Consider the following 21,276-nt stretch of genomic DNA (forward strand, 5'->3'; position numbering starts at 1 on the left):
AATGATAGGCCCACCCGAGCCCCACCTCCCACTTTTGTGCAAGACCTAGGCTGTTCATTAGGTGTGTGAAGTCGCACGTTTTCCGACGTTGGATCATTTATCATGCACGCACGTTCTGTGTGGACAGTAATCAATCTCCTAACCATATAACGGGAGTACGTTAGACGTAGATTATGGATTTTTGGGTTATATCACAAACTTGCTGATGGCCCACAAGATGAACGGTCAACGTATTACAATGCACACACATGTACGGCTATAGATTAAAGGACGTAGAGTTCTGGTCGGGCCAAGGAGACTCAAGTATATACCACTGTATGGGAGATTTAGGGGAAAACAACGAGTATACGATGTTGGCCCTGAGCCATCCAGAAAGAGAACCCACTAGACGGACGGTCAGAATTCACTGCCACATGTAAGGTAGTGGATGGTTGAGTTTGCCAAAACCTGGTAGCTATGACATGATCCTGTTGGTCAGATAGGTGGGTCCTTTCGGTACTAAATTGGGACCGTTGGCTGCTCTTTTCATGTCCTTTTAACCAACCATTCGCATGCTTGGAGGATCAATGGGGCAGATCTTAATGGTCGAGATTCATTCAACACTGTTTCCTGTAATGTGGTCCACTTGAGATTGGGCTATACCTCGTTTTTTCTCTCATGTAATAAAATGATCTATACAAATAGATGGACGGCATGGATGAAACACATACAACATGGTGGGACCCACAGAGCACCGACATCAGCCATTGGCTGGTGGCAGGGGAGTAGCCAATCCGTTTCCCCTTTCCTGCACCTCACAAAGAATTTAAATTCCAATCCGATGCCTGATCCGTACGGTTGGTTAGTAGATCACCACCCACCTACCCTGGTGGTGAAATGATGGGATGAGATTTGAATGGTTGGCCTACCGTGTCAGAGATGGGCTCTGGGCCGTTGGGCGCAACAGAAGCTAGGTGAGGCCCACTGTGATGTTTGTGAGAAATCCAACCCGTCCATCCGTTTTGACAGATCAGGTCAGGACATGGGCCCAAAAATGAGTTAGATCCAAACCTTAAGTGAGCTGCACCACGCAAAAAAGCGGGTATGGAAATGTGTACCGTTGAAATCTCCTTGGGGTCCACCGTGATGTTTATAATCCATTCACCTTTCATAAGGTAATTCTTATTGGGATGAACTGAAAACACAAATATTAGCCGGATCTAAAACTTCTGTGGCCTCGCCAATTTTTCAACAGTGGATGTCTAATCCTCACTGTTTCTGATCGAGCGGCCTGCTTTACTAGTGGATCTGCCTCATTTATAGATGATATGACCTACCATGATATGGAGAAAGATGTAGAGTAGATTTCTCACAAACATCATGGAGCTTCTTTCGCAGGAAGTTCGTGCGAAGTTGGTTGGTGGGGCGTACGCCGTGATAGTGGGGCTCGGCCTTTTCTTTAGGTTTTAACTGGCCATCTCTCACAGTATATGCCTCCAACAATCAAATATCGCCACATAATTTCAATACCGAGGTGGACGGTGAGCTAATCGCTACCTAATCCGCTACTGTCTGGGTCCGTTATGGTCCGGATCTCATTTAGATGGACGGTCTGGATCAGCGATCACCAAACCCCAGGAGCCATGCATTTCCGCGGTCGAGGACACGATGAACGTACCCTTCATAAGGAAGGACGGCATCAAACCTACCTAGATTCCAGGCACATATACCTGTGGCAGCTTATTCCCGATTTCTTGGGACGGGGAGTTTTCAATTCGTTGCGCAATATACTCTTCATTGTTCATCTCCACTCCACGGTACACATGGGCTTACTTTCTGTGAATCTGGACCGTCCAACTTGTGGGCCCTACAACTTTTGGCCACTGATCATAAAATCACTATAGTTAAATTCTACAAAAATCTGATTAACACCCAATTCCATTTTTAACCTCCACCGTTGGGAGGGCCAGGCCCAATACTGACTACTGGACCTGATGTTTGGTGAGAAATGATAATATGGTAGAGCAACCTCTCACCGCCAAGTGGGAGAGTAAACTGTCACAACCGTTCATCTAGTAGGCCCTACCGTGTTGACCCATAAGCTAAAAATTCAGCCTAAATTGATATTCCTGAACATTTGATTGTTCCCCATCGAATGAACGGCAGAACGAAGACGATTCAATGGCTGCAGTTCAGAGTGGAAAGGTTAATGAAAGGGATGGCTAGGATTTCCTGTAAAGGAGATTGTGAATCACACTGCATTTATATTTTATTTGCGTCAGGGAAATGATATGATAGATCCGCCTCTATCTTAATACGATAGATTTCCTCTTTAGCCGTCCACGTGGCACAGCAAAAAGTTTATCTGAACCATAAGACCAAGTGGACCCAACATCGATGTTCACAAAAATACGATTAGTGGCTCTTCAAATGGATGATAAAATGCAAAAGGAGTACTTAAGGATTGCAGTACAAGACTCAAGGTAAGAAAAAGCAACGTCTGGGATTGTCTCATCTGTGTGATTTTTAAACCATGGACAATCCATGATAAGGCCCACCTGGTGGAGAGCTCTGATCCACCCTGTCACCTTTAAACATCTACTCTTCCACGTGGACGGTGGAAGAGGGCTCTATCAGTAAATTCGCCTCGTATATTTCAGTCCACGACCTCTTGTTGGGACGCGGTTTGGCTAGTGACACTGCCAGTTGCCATCAGCCAGGTGGCTAGTGGTCGGTGCTATGCGGACCCTACCATAATGTATGTGTTTTATCCACGCCTTCCATCCATTTTGAAAGATAATTTTAGGGTTTGCCAAAAATGAGGTAGATATAAATCTCAGGTGGACCACACCATAGGAAAACAGTTGTGATTGAATGTCCGCCGTTAAAAACCTCCTAGGGCCCACTGTAATGGTTATTTGACATCTAACCTGTTGATTAGGTCATACAGACTTGAATGAAGGGAAGAAATATATATCAGCTTGATCCAAAACTTTTGTGGCCCCAGGAAGTTTTTAATGGTGACCGTTCAATCAACACTGTGCGGTCCACTTGAGATTTGCATCAACCTAATTTTTGGGATCATATCATAAAATGATATGGAAGAATGGGTTGACGGCATGGATGAAACACACACATCATGGTGGGGCCCACAGAGCACCGACCGTAGCCATTGGCTAGTGGCACTGTGGCACGGTGAGTAGCCGATCCGTTTCCCTCTTGTTGCCGTTAAAGTAACATGTTCCACTTGGCCAGTGCTAGTGCCAGGTGGTCTAAGAGCCCTCTTCCCTTTTAGGCTACCACCATGCCGCTGGTCCTTTAGTAATTTTCAGAGAGAGAGAGAGAGAGAATGTGTCCATGGGCCATCTGCTTCTTTCTCCTCCTAGCCATGGTTAGCAAGGCCTCCCACATGGAAGAAAACATGGCCACATGGGCTTGTGCAAGCACCCCATACGTAGATGCTTGCTTGTCTCACATGCTCTTGTGCCGTGGCCCGGCTGGCAGGCCATGTACGTTGTCACAACTGCGTAGATACACGATTCGAGTGTCACGTGAACGCCTCGCCCATGCTACAAACTGGGCTTCATCATCTCTCAGTGTAAACAATCCAGACCGCCACCGTGGGGTTCCCCTCAATGGAATAGCAGTGAGTGATTGTGTCCATCTCTACGAAGATAGCGAATACCGGCTACAGCAGTTGCGGTCATTGCATGGGCGCGACGATGCTCTTACATGGCTAAGTGCCGCTCTCACCAACCATAGGACATGTTTGGATGGTATACGTGAGACGGGCTCTTTGCTTCCTCAAGTTGCTGAAAATCTTACTGTTTCGCTCAGCATTGCTTTGGCTTTCTATGCATTGCCGACGAACGAGACTGGTAAGTTGTCACCTTTGTTTTTTATAGTCTCCATGGGGACATTCTCCCCATCATAGTCCAGTGATCTAGACCGTTGATATTGTAGATATTGTAAGACTACTATGGATGACTTATGTGCCAAAGATCTCCCATTTGGGAAAGATCTTAATTCTTCGTAGCTGGCCAATAAGAAAATAAAGAAACCGTTCGTGTTCCAAAAAGAAAATCAAATCAGTAGACTTTTAGCGGACGGGCCATCTACGATGTGGGCCATAACCAATGGTTTGGATCATGAATCGTGGACCTCGCTTGTACAAACGGCATGAAATCTTGGGTTGTAACGCTTGATCGTCGTGCCTTGTAGAAAAAATTGACAGATGGCATGCAGAAAGTGACATGTGACATGCTCCACGTCCGTGGGCCCTAATTGTCTTAGCATGAGCGACGCGATAGCCGCTCCATTTTTGGGCCGTGTTTTGCCGTACTGCTTTTTACGTTGGGAATATAGCTGTTGGATTTCATCCAAACCGTTCAAATGAGCGCCTGATTACTGTGGATGGTGAATATGAACCGTTCCTTTCAACGGTTGTTTCGTGGGCCATTGACAGGGTCTTCTAAATCTTTAGAAGTTTTCCTTCTTTCTTTTTTTTTTTCCCTCTTTCTTTTCTTTTTTTTGTTTTTCGGTGATAGCCCACTACAGTCATCCATATCATATAAACGGTCTGGATCATTGAAACGTGACACCGTATCTGACTATTATTGTCCCAACGTCAGAAAAGGCAATACGTCCGGATGTATCGTAGCACGTGTCCGTGTGCAGTAAAGAACCCCGGTTGCGTGTTGAGTAACCTCGTGAAACTGCAATTTCGGGTACTCACATCTACCAACATGTCATCCGTGGGGTCCATCTATTCATCGGGTGGGCCACGAATGTGTACAAGAAATCGTGAATGAGAGTATGACCCCTATTGGAATTACGTGTGGTCCACCAAATAAGCTGATCGTACTGATATTTTTTGTTAGGAAATTGCAGTTGCTGTGCACGATGGAAAGCTTGGATCTCTGAAACCGTACTATATTGGCAGATATGAGAAACGTGTGGCTCTCGAAGTGCACTCACACGTGTCAGGTTTCAAAATATACTCATAACACGATACGTAGGCCGCACTTGTCAGCGGCATCTTTACACGTGATAAATGCGGCCCAGGACATTAACTTGAGTCACACCGCCGGCCAAGAATAATTCGGACGGCTGTCATATTTCTCTTTCCACCCGTAAGATTGTCTTGTCTACCGCATGTATAAGGCATTTTCCATCCAAGGTGGGACACCACAGACCAATGGCCTTGATTTCCAATCAACGGCCCCCACTTGTCATAACTGAGTATATACCATTGAAAGACGATCCCCACGATACAATGCGTGGGACATAAATTTGCAAAATAACGTTTGGATTTTCAGTCTGTAGAAATGAGCCTATTGTTTTGTTTTCAAACCATGGTCTATGCGCGGAGTTAGGACTGGGAAAGGACCTGGTGACGCATAAGGCCAGGCCCTAGACCTTAAGCCCGAGGTGGGGCGGGCTTGAAATCTAGGCCTAGTGCTAGGCTGGGCTAGAGCTGGGCTAATGAAAAATGGTTCGACCCTGTTGGTCCATTGGGCCAGTCCAATCACTAAGTAGGCCATCTTTTTAAATCATGGATGGACAGTTTAAAATCACTATTATTAGTTTCCATTCACAAGAAATGGACATGTGTGCTTTAAAGGCACACGTTTTGATATGAGGTTATGTTTCTATTGTTCAAACCGTTTGTATTAGGACTTACTTTGGATGGCCTTTCAAATAAATAAATCTCAAGTTGGACTTATTTTAAACCGTTGATCATTTTAACCTTTCTCATGGCGCACCCGTAACGCTAGAGCCAAGGATTAGGGCAGGACTATGGCCAACGTAGCCCATTGCCAGCCCTACACCATGTCCTCGTGTGCAAAATCCTCATAGTTCAATGCCTGGCCAATAAATAGATAGTTAATAAAGTAAGAATGTACATTCAACCTTTAGGAAAAAAAAAAGGCCAAATATTCCATTGCTAGGTTCTCCCTGGACCATTCACACCTAGGCCCACTGTATCAAAGGGTCCGGTCCGTCTGTTTCATTTTTTTTTAACATATGGATGTTATACTGTTGATATAGATAGCCCGGGGCCAGATCTGGGCAACAACCAGGGACTTCTAGTGTCATGGGATGCAGCTAAAGGGAAGGCCGATTTTGTGGTGGCTAAAGATGGGTCAGGCAATTACAGGACCGTCAAAGAAGCAGTTGCAGCTCTTGCCCAAAGAAGGAGAAGGCGACCTGAAAGAGTGGTGATTTATGTGAAGTCTGGCGTGTATGTTGAGAATGTGGAGATTAGTAGAGATATGAAGAATGTGATGTTTGTTGGTGATGGCATGGATAAGACGATTGTTACCAGCAATCGAAATGTCCGGGATGGTTCCACCACGTTCGGATCAGCCACCTTTGGTAAGAATCTAAAACTTACAATTAAGGAACAATAGCCATGGAATGGGCTCGCATGGTGCATGTAACCAAAATCCTGGAGAATATGCTAATTTGAGACGCTATTCTATCACTATGGGCCCCACTCTGATGTGTTCATCAGATCCACCAATTCTTGAGGTGTGCCCTTCAGTGTTAGGCCATCAACTGAAAAATTAGCTTGAACTGAAACTCAGGTCGGCTAGACCACAGGAAACAGTTTGATGGGGGCTCCCAACAAATAAAACTTCCCAAACTGTTTTGTGGGGCCCACCTTGTAGTAATGGAAAGTGAAAACCCATCTCCAAGTGCATGAAAACACGTCACTAAGTGATGCTAGCTAGGGCGCGGATTGCTTCCAGCGCATGGTTCTCGGTTATAGGCATGGGACCCACAGTACAAGGCCAAAATGGTGTGTTTACATTTGGTACTACCTTTTCTTATACAGACCTTGCACAGGTATATATAATGCAGCAGGATTTGATTGAATGTCAATTAGGGCCCACACAAAATATGTTTGAAAGTTATTCAGTCGAGTATATATTTGAGTGAGCCCATCCATGACAGTAATTTGTCTAATTAAATCCTGTCATATTATAATGATGTTGAATTCGGTACAATCATAGGCAGATTGGGTACTGCCTCCACCTATGCCGAACTTAGCACAAGCATGATGTGGCAAGATTTGATTGGACGGCAACCTCTATCAAAGTTAGGGCCCACCCAAAGTATGTTTTGAAAGTTGTTCGATCAAGTAGGTACACAATCAAGCCTTACCTATGACCATCCAGTAGCTACTCAACTGGGACCCACCTTTAATGCTCTGCTGTCTAATTAAATCGTACCACGTTGTGTGTATGTTGAGCTTAGCACAAGCAATGGTAGTATCGAGTTCAAGCCCCCCCTAAGACACAGTATGCAACCCACATTCATGATGACAGGAGAGTTAGCATATGAAACTTTGCTCACATTTTTTATGAAAATGTATTGTTGATGACTGAGGTTGAGTCAAATCGAACCATCAAATTAGTGAGTGTAATGCCCGTATTTTTTTTAAAAAAAAATATATTTTATATTTTATCTTTTATCTTTTGAGTAGGAAAGAGATCCACCGCTCTCATCATCCTTCTCTTATCTCTCGTTATACAAACTTTTCTCGTATCTCGTAGTCTTCCAACGAAACCTCTTTCTTAAAAGGGGAACGTAAGAGAGCGAGAGTCTTATCAAAATTAAAAGAACTAAAGAAAAACTCTAAAAAGAAAAAAAAACACGAAAGGAAAAGTGGAAAGGAGGATTTTTGGAATTTACTTATTCAAGTTAGTATATTTTTTTTTCTTTGTTTTGTTTATTCAATATATAATTAGTTTGGATGGATTTACACATTAGACGGATTGGATCAATCAAACATCCATTGTGTACGTTTAATTCATTCATGTAAAAAGATATGCGCATGATTTTAAGACTAATGGGTAGAATGTGAGATTTTAAGGTATGCACATGGTTTTAAGGCTAATGTGTAGAATGTGAGATTTTTTCCATGATGGACAGCGATCAATATTATCTGTACTGTTCATGGGTGTTATAAAACTTAATTATGTAATATTTTTAAGAATCAGACCAATTTGACACCTTAAGGAACCGTACTGATCATAAATCTACCAATTTTCTTCCTTAATCTAACGAAATTGAATAAATATCAGAAGAGTAATTCTCTGAGCAAGATACAACTTGGCATAGAAAATTATATGACATAATCTGAAATGTATGATTAAATCATCACCATTCATTAGTTCATTAATATTAAAATAAATTAAAATCTTAAATTCTAAACCGATTGGACCATTGGATGGGCAACATTGATATGAAGAAATGATAGATAATGAATCATACATTTTATTCATTATGTGTAATCGTAAGATTAAAGATAATTCTTATTTATGTGATTTTAGGAAGTCCTAATTCAATTCAAACTGTTGGTTCATGGAATCATCTCCACCGCATCAAGATGAGTGATCCTGATGTATTTTCCATTCATCAAGTTAAAATAAATGGATTATTTGATATATTGTATAATTACCCTAATTTAATTATCATGTACTCTTAGTTGATTTAAATGAATGTGTGATTTTTATATTAATATAATAATAATAATATGATTTGATTAATGTGTTAGACTATGTTGATTCAAATTTGATAATCAAAATAATCTACGCAATATATGATTCTTTGATATGCTTGTGCATCTATCAATTGCATGCACAACACATGCTGAATTCTTAAAGGACCTCCTTAGATAGTAACCTGGTAAAATCGTTAGCAAAAGCCCACCATATTAATGGAAGCCTACTCAAGAGTATATGCGGGCCTAGCCTATGCATACCAAATGGTAGAAGTCTGCCAAGGGGCAGATGCGGGTTAATAGGTTTCCAACTCAGGCAAGTAGGCAGATTCTCACTTGATGCATTGATGCATTACAAAATATTTGCATTTTCTTTATAAAATTATATTGTGTATGATTATTGGCATTCTATTATAATTTAATATAAAAAAACCTTGTCGAGAATTCTCACTAGGCCTAGCCAGCTTACCCTTTATTAATATAAAATTATATGGATGAGCAATTAGTTGTTGAGTTGGTGCATGAACAAGAAGTTGTGGTTGAACTGGTGTACGACACACATGAGACATAGTCATACCTATCAGAAGAGGAAATGGCCGCATTTGGACCATTCTTAATTATTTAATTAGAATTTTATTTATTAGGATGATCTGATTAATTGAATAATTTTAAGCATTCGATAGATTTTATTTAATTGAATTGTTCTAGGTCTGTAGCAAGTATTCATTGTAAAGTTGTATTCACTGATGAATGATGTCAAGTTTATGTTGATTGAATGTTTATGGTCGTTGAGAATGGACAAATGTTGATGATTAAATCATTTTTGTGTGAATGATTGTGAATGAACATGGTTTGAATGTATAAATGAATATTAATTTTGCCTCTGAATATCGTATAATGGAATGAAGTTTGTACACTTAGTGTATGAGTTACGACTTGAACTCGGGTCTGAGGGTGCATACTTTGTACTCAAATTTCGAGGCATGACAGTGAGTCCACGAGTCACTCATATTCACATTTAAAACAAAGTTTTCTAGTGACCTGGCAAGAAATCTCATCTAATCGAGTTGATTCGGTATTTTGAGCCAATTAAGTTCTTAGCATACTTAGAACTCCTTGTGATTTTTTTTTAAACAGGTGTATCTGGGGATGGTTTTTGGGCTAGGGACATTACATTCGAGAACACAGCAGGCCCTGAAAAGCACCAGGCTGTGGCACTAATGGTGGGCTCCGACCACTCTGCCTTCTACCGATGTAGCTTCCAAGGTTACCAAGACACACTCCTAGTGCACTCACAGAGGCAATTCTACCGCGATTGCCATGTGTATGGCACAGTCGACTTCATATTTGGCAATGCCGCAGCCGTATTTCAGAATTGCAATGTCTACGTGAGGCGGCCCATGGGACACCAATCTAACATGATAACTGCTCAAGGAAGAGAAGACCCTAATGAGAACACCAGGATCTCGATCCATCGGTCACGCGTTGTGCCTGCCTTGGATTTTCAGGAAGTGAAGGGCTCATTCAAGAGTTATTTGGGTAGGCCATGGAAGAAATACTCCAGGACCGTGTTCATGAAGACAGACCTCAGCAGCTTGATCAATCCCAGGGGGTGGACCGAGTGGAGGGGCAACTTTGCATTGTCTACTCTCTACTATGGAGAGTACATGAATTCTGGGGTGGAGCATCCACAGGCAGGAGGGTGAAGTGGCCTGGGTTTCATGTGTTGAAAGATCCACGAGACGCAGATCCATTCACTGTGGCAAGGTTCATACAAGGCAATGCATGGATTCCATCTACCGGTGTGCCCTTCTTGCCTGGACTTTAACCCAGTAATGAATTGGTATAGGTAGAAATAACATAATGTGGAACAATTCAGGCAGAATGATGTGATGTGGGACCCATTGCATCCCATGTCCTCCTAACAACTCAAGAAGGTGGGTCCTGCATCTCATCACCCCCTGATTTGGATAAGGTGATGATCATACATCTTCCTTGTGTTTCTGACCTGATCATTCTCTAGCATAACCACTTGTATGTGCATATAGTGTGTTTTATGCTGGGTTTGTGTAAATGAACCGTACAGTGTTTATTGGTTTTTCAATTTCTTGTAAAAAGTAAATAAGCTATCATTATGATTTTCAGGTGTTCATTTAAATATAACATCGAGAGAGAAATACACTTGTAAAATAATTATAATTATTACATTTTGACATTATAAAATTACTATTATTTTATTAGCGACTTGTGTGGAATAAACAATGTAACAAAATTATCATTGTAGTTAAATGTAAGTGATGTCATCATACAGGAGTAAATAATCATTGAGGATTTATATCTATTTATAATTGTAATTGAAAAACCAAATATGCCCGTATTATTTTATTAGTGGCAGTAGTGGGATGGCACTTATGCACTGGAGAGAGAGAGAGAGAGAGAGAGAGAGAGAGAGAGAGAGAGAGAGAGAGAGAGAGAGAGAATTGCAGCTTTCTAGCATTAAAAAATTAATGGCAGAGATGTCCTTTGTTGGAAAAATTCCATTTTCAACATAGCATTAAATAAAATAAATTTAAAAAAAAAAAAAAAAAAAACCCCATATAATTGATTAAACATTAAGAACTCCCTATTTGCCAAAAGATAGGCCAAGGAAATCACCTAGAAATCTTTTTCAGACTAATTCGAAGAAAAAAAAAATCTTTTTTAGCCAAATCAAATTAAACATGTATTTTCAATAAAATACATTTTATTATTAAACTTTTAAGGGCAAGTAGAAAATAGAAATTGACAGTTAGTACGATTAAGTAAAAGGTGAATTTTTTTTAGACAAACTGATTTGTATGTGGATTACTTGAGAAGGAATTGAGAGAGGTAAAGAATATCATTCATTCATTGACATACATTATTATTTATAGATATGGAAATTTTAATTTTTTTATTTTAATTTTCTTATATGATATATACACACATATATGCACATAACTAGCTATTTTTTTCATTACATTCATCCAAACTGTATTAATCTTGCACTTTTCATTCTCCCTATTTTTTACCTCTCTATTCCTCAGCATATTTTTAACTACTTAAACATGAACATCTCCCATACCATTTTTTTTTTTTTTTTTTTGCGGCATACCATTAGGCTATGGAGATGTTGAACAAAGGTGGCCTGATTAGAATATCTAAATACCTAATTACCCTTCTTATTTTCCAAATCCATTTCCATGTCTTTCTAAACCAAAGAGCCCAACTTTCAATAGATAATTGTGTGGGTGGAATCATCCTAGCTACTTGCACATGTTGGATATACTTTTTAATATTATAAGAATAAGCTTGACCTGTTGAAAGAGGTTCATGAAATTGATGTAGAGCTAACCTATTAAAAGAGGTTCATGAAATTGATGTAGAGCGGGCCATGGATATGTTCTTAGCATGAATGGATCAAAAGAAGTCTAAACGGAAGTAGGAATAATCTATCAAATTCAAGGACCAGTCAAACGTAGGTCATGACGCAATTGGACCCAATACACGTCCTATTTAAAGAAATTTATTTCGACCAGGGAGAAATTGTCTTTCAAAGTATAGATCATAAATTACTCATAACTTTTAATATGAGCATCATCGCAAAATGCACAACTTATCGATCTTTATCTAGTGATGTTTTCGAGGTCAACTGGCTTGCTATGTTAGAAAACGTACTCCATCCAGTTCAACACTGATTTTTAGAAAATTTTACTATTTTTAGAAGAAAAAATTTTGGAGTTCTAAAAAATTGCGTCATGTAATAATGCCTAGAATATTTTGATAACTTCTATTTTATTTGAATTAAGATTTCTATTTTAGGAAGATTTTGCTATTTGAGGTAATTTGTGTTCTATTTGAATTAGAACTTTTATTAAGATCTTGGGTCTTTCATATATAACGTAATTGAGCATTTTAAATTAATTATTCAATAAATTAATCAATTTTTCTATTTTATTTTTTGTGAACTCAAGAACTCTTCCTATGTATTCAAGGTTTTAATCACTTGAGAAAGGCAGTGATCTCTCTTGTTATTTCACTACAATGTGTAGAACACTACCAAAATTGGGAAATTGCGACGGATTTGGTCCGTCGCAAAAGTGTCTAAATTTAACAGCGGATCTAATTCGTCACTCAATGAAAATGTCCGTCGCTTTTGAGTCAAGAAATTAGCGACGGATCGAAATCCATCGCTAGAATCAATTTGTGACAAAAATAATACCCAGCGACGGCTTTTAGTGACATTTGCGACGGATCATGGTCCGTCGTAAAATGACTTTTCCCCAAAACATGTTTTCTTGTTTTTTTAGAATATGGTGGAAAAAATTTTGTTTTATTGTAGTCTAAGAATTGTTTTTTTAATAGAATTTCAGTAGTTTACTTATACATATTTGTATCTAAGATTATTTTTTATTAATTGATTAAATGGAAAGAATTTTTTATTTTGTTTTTATATCAAATGAGTGGAAATTATTATTAATTTAAAAAAAAAAAAAACTAATATTTAAATGATTTGTAATAACACATGAAAAAGAATACTAAGAAGTTTAAAAATTTTAACAACGTTTGAAAAAAATTGAGATTTTGAAAAAGAAAAACCTTGATTTAATAAAAATCTATTTTTTGGAAAAAAAAATGAATATTGAATAAAGTTGACAATTTTGAAAAAAAAGAAGTTGATTTCGAGAAAAAAAAAATGATATCCTGAAAAAGAAAATTATAAAGAAAAAAATGTGAAATTTTTGACAACTTTGAAAATTGAAAATATTTTGAAAAAGAAAATGAGAGTTTGTATTTTGAAAAAAAAAATGAGTAGTTCGATAAGAATTGACAAGTTCAAAACACACACACACACACACACACACACACACACACACACACACACACATATATATATATATATAATGGAGAAGTTCGAAAGAATTGAAAATTTCAAGATAAAACAAGATTAAAAAATTGATACTTTAACAAAACAACTGACATTTTGAAAAGGAAAACAAAGAAGTTGAAAAAATTTGTGATATTGAAAAATAATTGAAAATGTTTGAAAATTGAAATTAAAAGAAAAAGTGATTTATAAAAACACTGAGATTTTGAAAAAAAATATATATCATTTTGAAAAAGAAAATTGAAAAGTTGAAAACAAAATGGTGCTTTCGAAGAAAAAAAAAAAAAGGCATCTTGAAATTTTTGAGGAAAAAAAAAAGATTTTGGGAAATTTTTTGAGATTTTGAAAATAAAAATTTAGAATTTGTATTTTAGTTTTTTTTTTTTTTGAAATGTTTGATAATAAAAATGATATTTTGTTAAAAGTTTTGAAAGAAAAATTAGGAGTAAAAAAATATACATTTTGAAAAATATGTGATTTTTAAAAGGAAATTGAGATTTATCTGTGAAAAAAAAATATATTTTTTACTAAATTACTAGGCACATCCACTGATTAAACCTTTAGGGCGTGTTTGGCCAAACCAATCCCATGGGATTAGGTGGGATGGAATGGTTTTCAAGGTAATGATGGTGGTGTCAGTGGATATTGGTTAATCCCATGGGATGGAAGGAATACCAGGATGGATGGCCAGCGTGTTTGGGATGTCGGTGGGTTTCGGTTTACACCGTCGATTTGTAGCCGGGCGTGTTTGGGATGGCCGGACCAATCCCATGGGACTAGACCGTGAGCCATATCCAACGCCCGCCCACTTGTTGTACAGTAATTGACCGTACAAGGGAAACAGGGTAGGTCCATGCTATGTGGGCCCCACCATGATGTTTGTCTCATCCATGCCGTCCATCTATTTTTAAACATATGTGGCTACACATGTGCCACACACCACCATGTTGACCTATCCTCCAATTGCTTTTTCACCTACACCCGTGCCATCTTTTTCCACCCTCCAACAGTCTTCAGAAACGTAAGATCTAGAACGTTCATCAAGCCATTTTGGTGTGTGTAATTACACACATGGGCTAGGATGATGAACGGAAGAGATCTCATACATGGATGCAATTACACACGTGTATGGCGCTTGTTTCGGCGTGTGTAATTGTGAGGCAGCAAATACCTTTTTCCTTTTTCTATTTTAGTTTAACCCACTTACTTTCAAACATTACAGCATTAGGTCAACAGTTAAGAAAGATTTTGGATTCTTCTGCCTAGCCGGTCAATAGTCCAAATAAGGATTCTATCGTGTGTGTTTCTCACAATTTATTGGAATTGTGCCTACCCATCCAGGTAGGTGTGACGTACATGTATGCGAAAACTAACCATCCAAATCATGGGCCTCATTTTGGATTGATCTTATTCTAAATTTGTAATAGGCCCAAGAGGCCTTACCATCGATTGATTATCTTCAATGAGATAGTTAGTGACAAAATCGCAACTCCAACTGGCTAAAATAGGAGGTCAGGATTTTCCTATTATTGTGATTTACAAGCTATCGTCCACAAGATGTATTGCAATGTGGGCTATCTGATTGGATTAAGTGGATGCTACTATTCGGTGAATGAGTTACCACAGTTTAGTAGTTCATGAAAAAAAAACACCACTTTCCTGCCCAATAGATATTGTATATCGTACAGGTCCCACACGCACACCTTGCACTTGCATGTACTTACACGAATAACATTTCATGGCACGTATGTGGTACATCCGTGCAATGTGTCTCTTTGGAACCACGTGTAGATGATGTGTCCTGAAGATCAAGGCGATTAGCTATCAGCTAAACCAGAAATACACGACACGTCGAGTTAGTAACGAGCTGGTAATCGGGTCCAGAGATTCAGAAGCCTTCTAGATGATGCATCCTGATGGGAATGGTGGGTCAGAGTCTTGTATATATTTGCTGAGAGTTTGAAAGCACTGTTTTAGCCTCTCTCCATCTTAGCTTGTTTTTTTGGGGTGTTTGGTTTTCTCTAGGAATGACACGGTGTATAGTATATACTCCGAACATTGGTGTGCCTCACTCATCATCTTCCTTTGCATCAATTAAGATAAGTATATCAAATAAACGTGGTAAAGCAGGAATTGCATTCCATGTAACATAGTATCATGGTATGCTTAATTAGTACTAAAATTGTTTACTATGCAAATCAAGTAACCAAAGTTTGATGACAACATACAGAATAAAAAACACAACTACAATACCTGTTAGCAATGCAGCTAACGTTTCGCCCCATGACACGTCGGCATCATTTGTTGAAGTCGCTCAAAAAACCACTGTTCGGGTCGTCTGTTGGGTCGACGACCATGACGTCCTCTGGGAGGCAAGCCCATCGCTGGAATGGGATGTAGGTGCCTCGATGTGCGGCGATACTATACTCTGAGCAATGATGCCATAATAATAACTCTCCTAATAAGCTGCAGCTTCTCTCTAATTTTTGAAGGCCCAGAACCTACTGTCACTGTATCCTTCTACTTCCAATCAAGCATCTTCCCAGGAAATCCTTGCACGACAACCAACTAGAACAACATAATATTTATCCTTCTTCATCTGTAGAAACAAATAACACTCAATCAACATAATATTAACACATACCTTGATCCTTTGTCGAAAACCGGTATTAGAGCCTACATATTTCAAATTTGTGAATTTAAGATTTGGCTAATATTATGAATGTCTACTTGATATGATCATATGAAAGCATTATAGTTATCGATTGTATGCAGTTTAATGTCATCCACAAAATGTAAACCTACTAACATCAAACCAACCTAAAACAAAAAAAAAAAAAAAAAGCAATCCACACAACCAAGCCAAAAAAAAAAAATGAAAAAAATATTAGTTATTACAATTCTAGAAGCATAAAAAGTATCATCATGGGACAAAGCCCATCAAATGGAACCACTAGCACCATCACCAAACTTATCTTGAAGGGTTTATTTTAACCAATTGACGCAACACTCAGGGCGTAGGCTGACAAAGAAGGATGCCATCTTCTCGTCCCTTCTTAAGAGCTGACCAACTTCAATGAACTCAGAGTTGGTTAGGCCCTGCACCACTTCAAGGATATCTGGAACTTTGCTAGTTCGGTTGACCTCTTTTCCTAGCCCAAAGTCGCGTATAGCGTCCGTAACAGACCTCAGAGAAATGCTAAGTACATCACATGGTTGAGGCGGGTGTTGTCGTTTCTTGGTGCTACTCCCACTCCCACTGCGACCATGATCTATATCAGATGTGTGAGTGGGAGTGTCGTGATAGCATTGATTTTGCATACTCGGTGTGTCCAAGGAAAATTGACCGCGCATGGTCCCTATAGAATCTCCCAACGTATCGTCGGAGAGGTCAACATGATCGTCAAGATCGTCATCTAACTCTGTCTAAGTCTCGTTCAGATCTCGATTAATCCTAGATGACGATGCAGCCATTGTCCTTAATCCCTTCACATAACGTCCGGTCGCTTAATCAGAGCCGACGATAACCCTTAGGTCATCCATTCTCTCGATCCTCTTGCCCCTTAGTCTCACAGCGTGTAGGTGTGACTACAGAAACAGAGCACTCCATATTATTTCCATGTATTCAGATTTATATAATCAAAGATCTGGGTTGAAAGCTAACACATGGGATAGACAGATATAGAACAACTAGATTTAATAGTACCTTGAGATACTCTTCCCATACTTCATCTGGTGTAGTGACCACCATACGCTCATTGTCCCAGCCGAATCCACTAGCAGCATGTCCCTAACATCATTGTACTCTCTTTTATGATATCGGAGTCTGTTTTGTACGTTCTGCCAGGTGACAGGCACCCCTGTTTGTCTTGTCACTTGCTCGGCCGCAACTTGATATGCTTCTCTTTGAAGCCATTGTCGGCTTTCCTTCCCAGTGCGATTTGTTCTAATAATGTGTTACATAGAACTTAATCCATTATAGAGCTCCACTTGCTCTTTGCTGCCTGGAATAGAGGTTTTACAAGGGATTTAACTATCTTTTCTCGTGGTGAACATCGCGTAGGTAAAGCAGGGGACCGAACGGGCGACTGTATCAGTGTGGATGTATCAGATAGACAATTGTCCGATATTACACCTACACAGAAAACAAACTATTATGTGCCCTGTTATTCAGACAATCAAACCACCCAAGTTCAATGCATAAAGAAAGTCGGAGTGCTTTAGGCAAATTGTAACGCCCTGAAAATCAGGGGTCGAGCAGGAGCTCAACTCCTGAGTTCCAACACATCACTTATGCAACATAGATAATGATGATTAAATGTTGTCCGTATTAGTACATTAAACATGAGTGGGATTATACCAAATCAGCATATCATACTCCAGAGACAGTTAAGTTACGCAAGTGGAAGACTGTGATAGTTGTATAAAACATATAAATGGATTTGAGTCCCTAGAGTATGAACATGTCACCAGGTCAAATAATTACATGTATAATTCTCAAAATAACAAAATCATAAAATGTGATATCGTCTATCCATATCCCTGTAGCCCCAATGTGCAACTTCAGGTCTACATAGACCCGCCAGAGAGTTGCATGTAGGAGAACTCCTCATCATCATAAAAGTCAGGCTTCATCTCATAAGCCTCGACATCACCTGCAACTACAACAGAGTTTAATTGGTGTTTTAAAACACCATCCCAGAGTGAGAGTGAGTGATTAACGCAGTGGAGCTATAAGGCATAGGTTAACATGTTATTAATTCAGTCAAGCAGTAATGATAAAGCAGTATAACACTCATATCCTAAGTACTCTTGTTAATGCAAGAATAGTATGTTGTAATGATGTATGCCCTCACTTGCACTCCCTCAGTGACATCATCTCACGATCGCGCATGGCAAACTCTCTAAACGTGCGCTTCCTCGCCAAAGCACATGCAATGTGGTGCATGGTCGTGTTAGCCAAGTAATTTATTTAGGTTTATTCATACTGTAGATTCGAGAAGCTAAGGTACCTCCCTTTATATCGTTTACCCAAACGATGATCCATCTAGGGTCGTCAATCCTAGTTAATCACATACGATAGGCAAGTTTTAGGTCATTACGGAGAGGCTCGTCACCTCAGCACAGGCCTAGTTTATACTCAAGGTCACTATGGAAAGGCTCGTCACCTTAGCGTAGTCCTAGGGTATACTCGAGGTCACTACGGGAAAGGCTCGTCACCTTAGCGTAGGCCGACAGCTCGAATACAGTGTCCCATACCACCATATTCGACTCACGAGTTTGGGTTGCTCGCTAGTCACTACGGGGAAGCTCGTCGCCCCAGCGTAAGCTGACAGCTCAACCACGGTATCCCATACCACCATGTCCGGCTCATGAGTCTTAGCGGATCGAGGTACCAAGGTTAAATAGACTTTTCACTGGTGAGTTTGGTACCTTAGATTCAAGCAGTAGCATCCATACATGGTAAACATACGTTGGGCCAATCGGGTTACTTGACAAGCTCGACTGGTACGAGCATACGTTAAATTAATCGACATGGAGCGCATAAGCACTCCGCGTGGCGTAACCACTGTCGATATTTAGCGGACGACTCAGATTCCTCGAACGTATCCGTTGTCGCTACCAGTATGACCATCGATCGTAAACCATTACCAATTGCCTAGACTTCATCGTAGCCCCAATCACACTCCAACCAATAGCATTCACATGTGATAATTCAAGACAGCATGTGACAACCAAATCTAAACATAAATCTCATTCGAGCATTTCAACAAATACATACTACACATGTCATCATACATAGGCATTTCATCTGTAAATTACATAATAGTAAGATAGGTTACATAAAAGAAACTGTAACTATGTATAAGGGGATTGAGAATCCTATCTCAACACCCTCATTAAGTACATTACATCAAGCATTTTCTCATTCAGGCATTTTATCAAATACTTAGACTACACATATTACATACATGTAATAACTTAGTTAAAACACATATTATAGGAAATCCTTTCACCAAGGAGTTGTCACACGTACAAAAATCAGGTATTCCCAAACATCCATCATAACAAGCACAAATCATAATTCAATACTCATTCAAACATTTAAACAAACACATGAAATGCATTATTTTCAACATAGTCCATATATATGTGTAATGCGCGGAAACATCGTATCTAAGCATATGTGATAGCAATCGAGTCAGTCATAAATCATTAACTGACTTTGAAATCCTTGAAAACCATAACCTAAACATTTATAGTTCGTACCTTTCACCTGTAGACGCCTAACGAACTCAGTCTAAACACTAAGCCTTTGTCTACGGCACAACGACAACCTATTACATGAAATAAGTTAGCTATTTCATCACTTTCTCTATTTGAATCCCTAAAATGGATTAGGGTTAGTATTTCTTACCCAAGAATGGAGTCGGAATCACCAGAATAGTGATATGGGAAGGCTAGTTCGGCACGGGGAGCGGTGGGATCGAAGGCCAGCAACAATCTCCCACTTTATCTCTCACTTTCTCTATTTCCTTCTCTCTTTGCTCTCTTCTCTCTCCTAGGGTTTGAAATTCGTATGGAATGAGAGAGGGGTGGGTTAAGGCACTTATATAGGCCCAGAACTGGTCTCAATGGCCCTAGGGCCATGGTGTACTCAAGTTATAGCCAAAGAGTAGCCGTTTCGGTCCAACGGAGCACATCTGAAGGCCCCTTTTCTGTATACGGTCCGGAGTAAGTCCCCTAACGATGGATCTATGCCAGGATAAGTTTTCGGATCGATCGGGTTCATGGATCGACCGCGTTTTAGTTTAACGGTCACCATTACTCGATTAGGGCCACAAGTACACTGACCTGTGTTGGAAATTTTCCCTGATCCGAGGGTGTAGTTAGGTCAGAATTTGATGGTCTGAAATCTTAAATTTGGCCCGCAAGCAAATGGCCCAATTCACTTAAATTCGAGTTCATTTTCTAAAGATATTCGCGTTTCTCACACACTTCGCTCCGGGCTCAAGTTATGCGTTTCTGGATACTATTAGGACTTGATTTTTGAGATAGTTGTCAAGCCCAGTAAAGCGATCATAACCGTATAGTTTTGCGGTAATCAGACTTTTGACGCGCTATTCAGGTCCGATACGGAGTTTCGTGATGCTCCCGAGAGTAACGGGATTTTGAGATGGATCCTAGATTTTTAGGCAATATAGCGTTAACAATTTTACTGGTTTTAAATCTTGCAGTTCGTATTAAAAGCTGTCCAGGCTAATTCGACAGGTGATTTTGTTTAGCCCTTAATTAATCTTCGTTTAATTTCTAAAGGATTTGGTCCTTAGTGATTTCTGCCTGAGGTGATCCTCGGGTATTTGTTCTAATTTTTCTGAGACGTTACACAAATTATACGGTTGATTAACATGACAAGAATAATCCTTACCCGCTCCATTTAGTTACAACAAGTTGGTCTAATGTACTTCATACGTAAAGACAGAACTTGTCAAAAGTAAATTACAATGCAACGGCTATCTACTGTACTATCATGTCCTACTATTACATTGCGCATCTGCCCACATTCGCTCAGCGATGACATCACGCGCCCTAATCCAGGCTTCTTTCTCCATTTGATTTGATTGAAATAAACAATGTTACTCGTCATGCGTGGAGACCTCGGTGGGTATAGGGTTACCCTCCATCTCGCCTACTGATATACCAGTAGTCTGTAAATCTTCACCACACTTAATATCAGATCGAATGAAATAATGTAAGACAAAGCAAGCAATGACAACTTTTACTTGTGTTTCAAATGAATACTGGATCACCATCTTCAGTATTGGAAATCTACCCTTCACTAAGCCAAAACAACGTTCAATTGCATTCCACAACTGGG

The 21,276-nt window shown here is 39.5% G+C and overlaps 1 pseudogene; it reads left to right on the top strand.

The window, feature by feature from the left end:
• The first annotated feature begins 3,352 nt into the window (after positions 1–3,352).
• Positions 3,353–10,612, top strand: LOC131232284 (pectinesterase-like; annotated as a pseudogene).
• The last annotated feature ends 10,664 nt before the right edge of the window (positions 10,613–21,276 follow it).

This window comes from Magnolia sinica, chromosome 18 (genome assembly GCF_029962835.1).
Source record: "Magnolia sinica isolate HGM2019 chromosome 18, MsV1, whole genome shotgun sequence".
Classification (NCBI taxonomy): domain Eukaryota; kingdom Viridiplantae; phylum Streptophyta; class Magnoliopsida; order Magnoliales; family Magnoliaceae; genus Magnolia; species Magnolia sinica.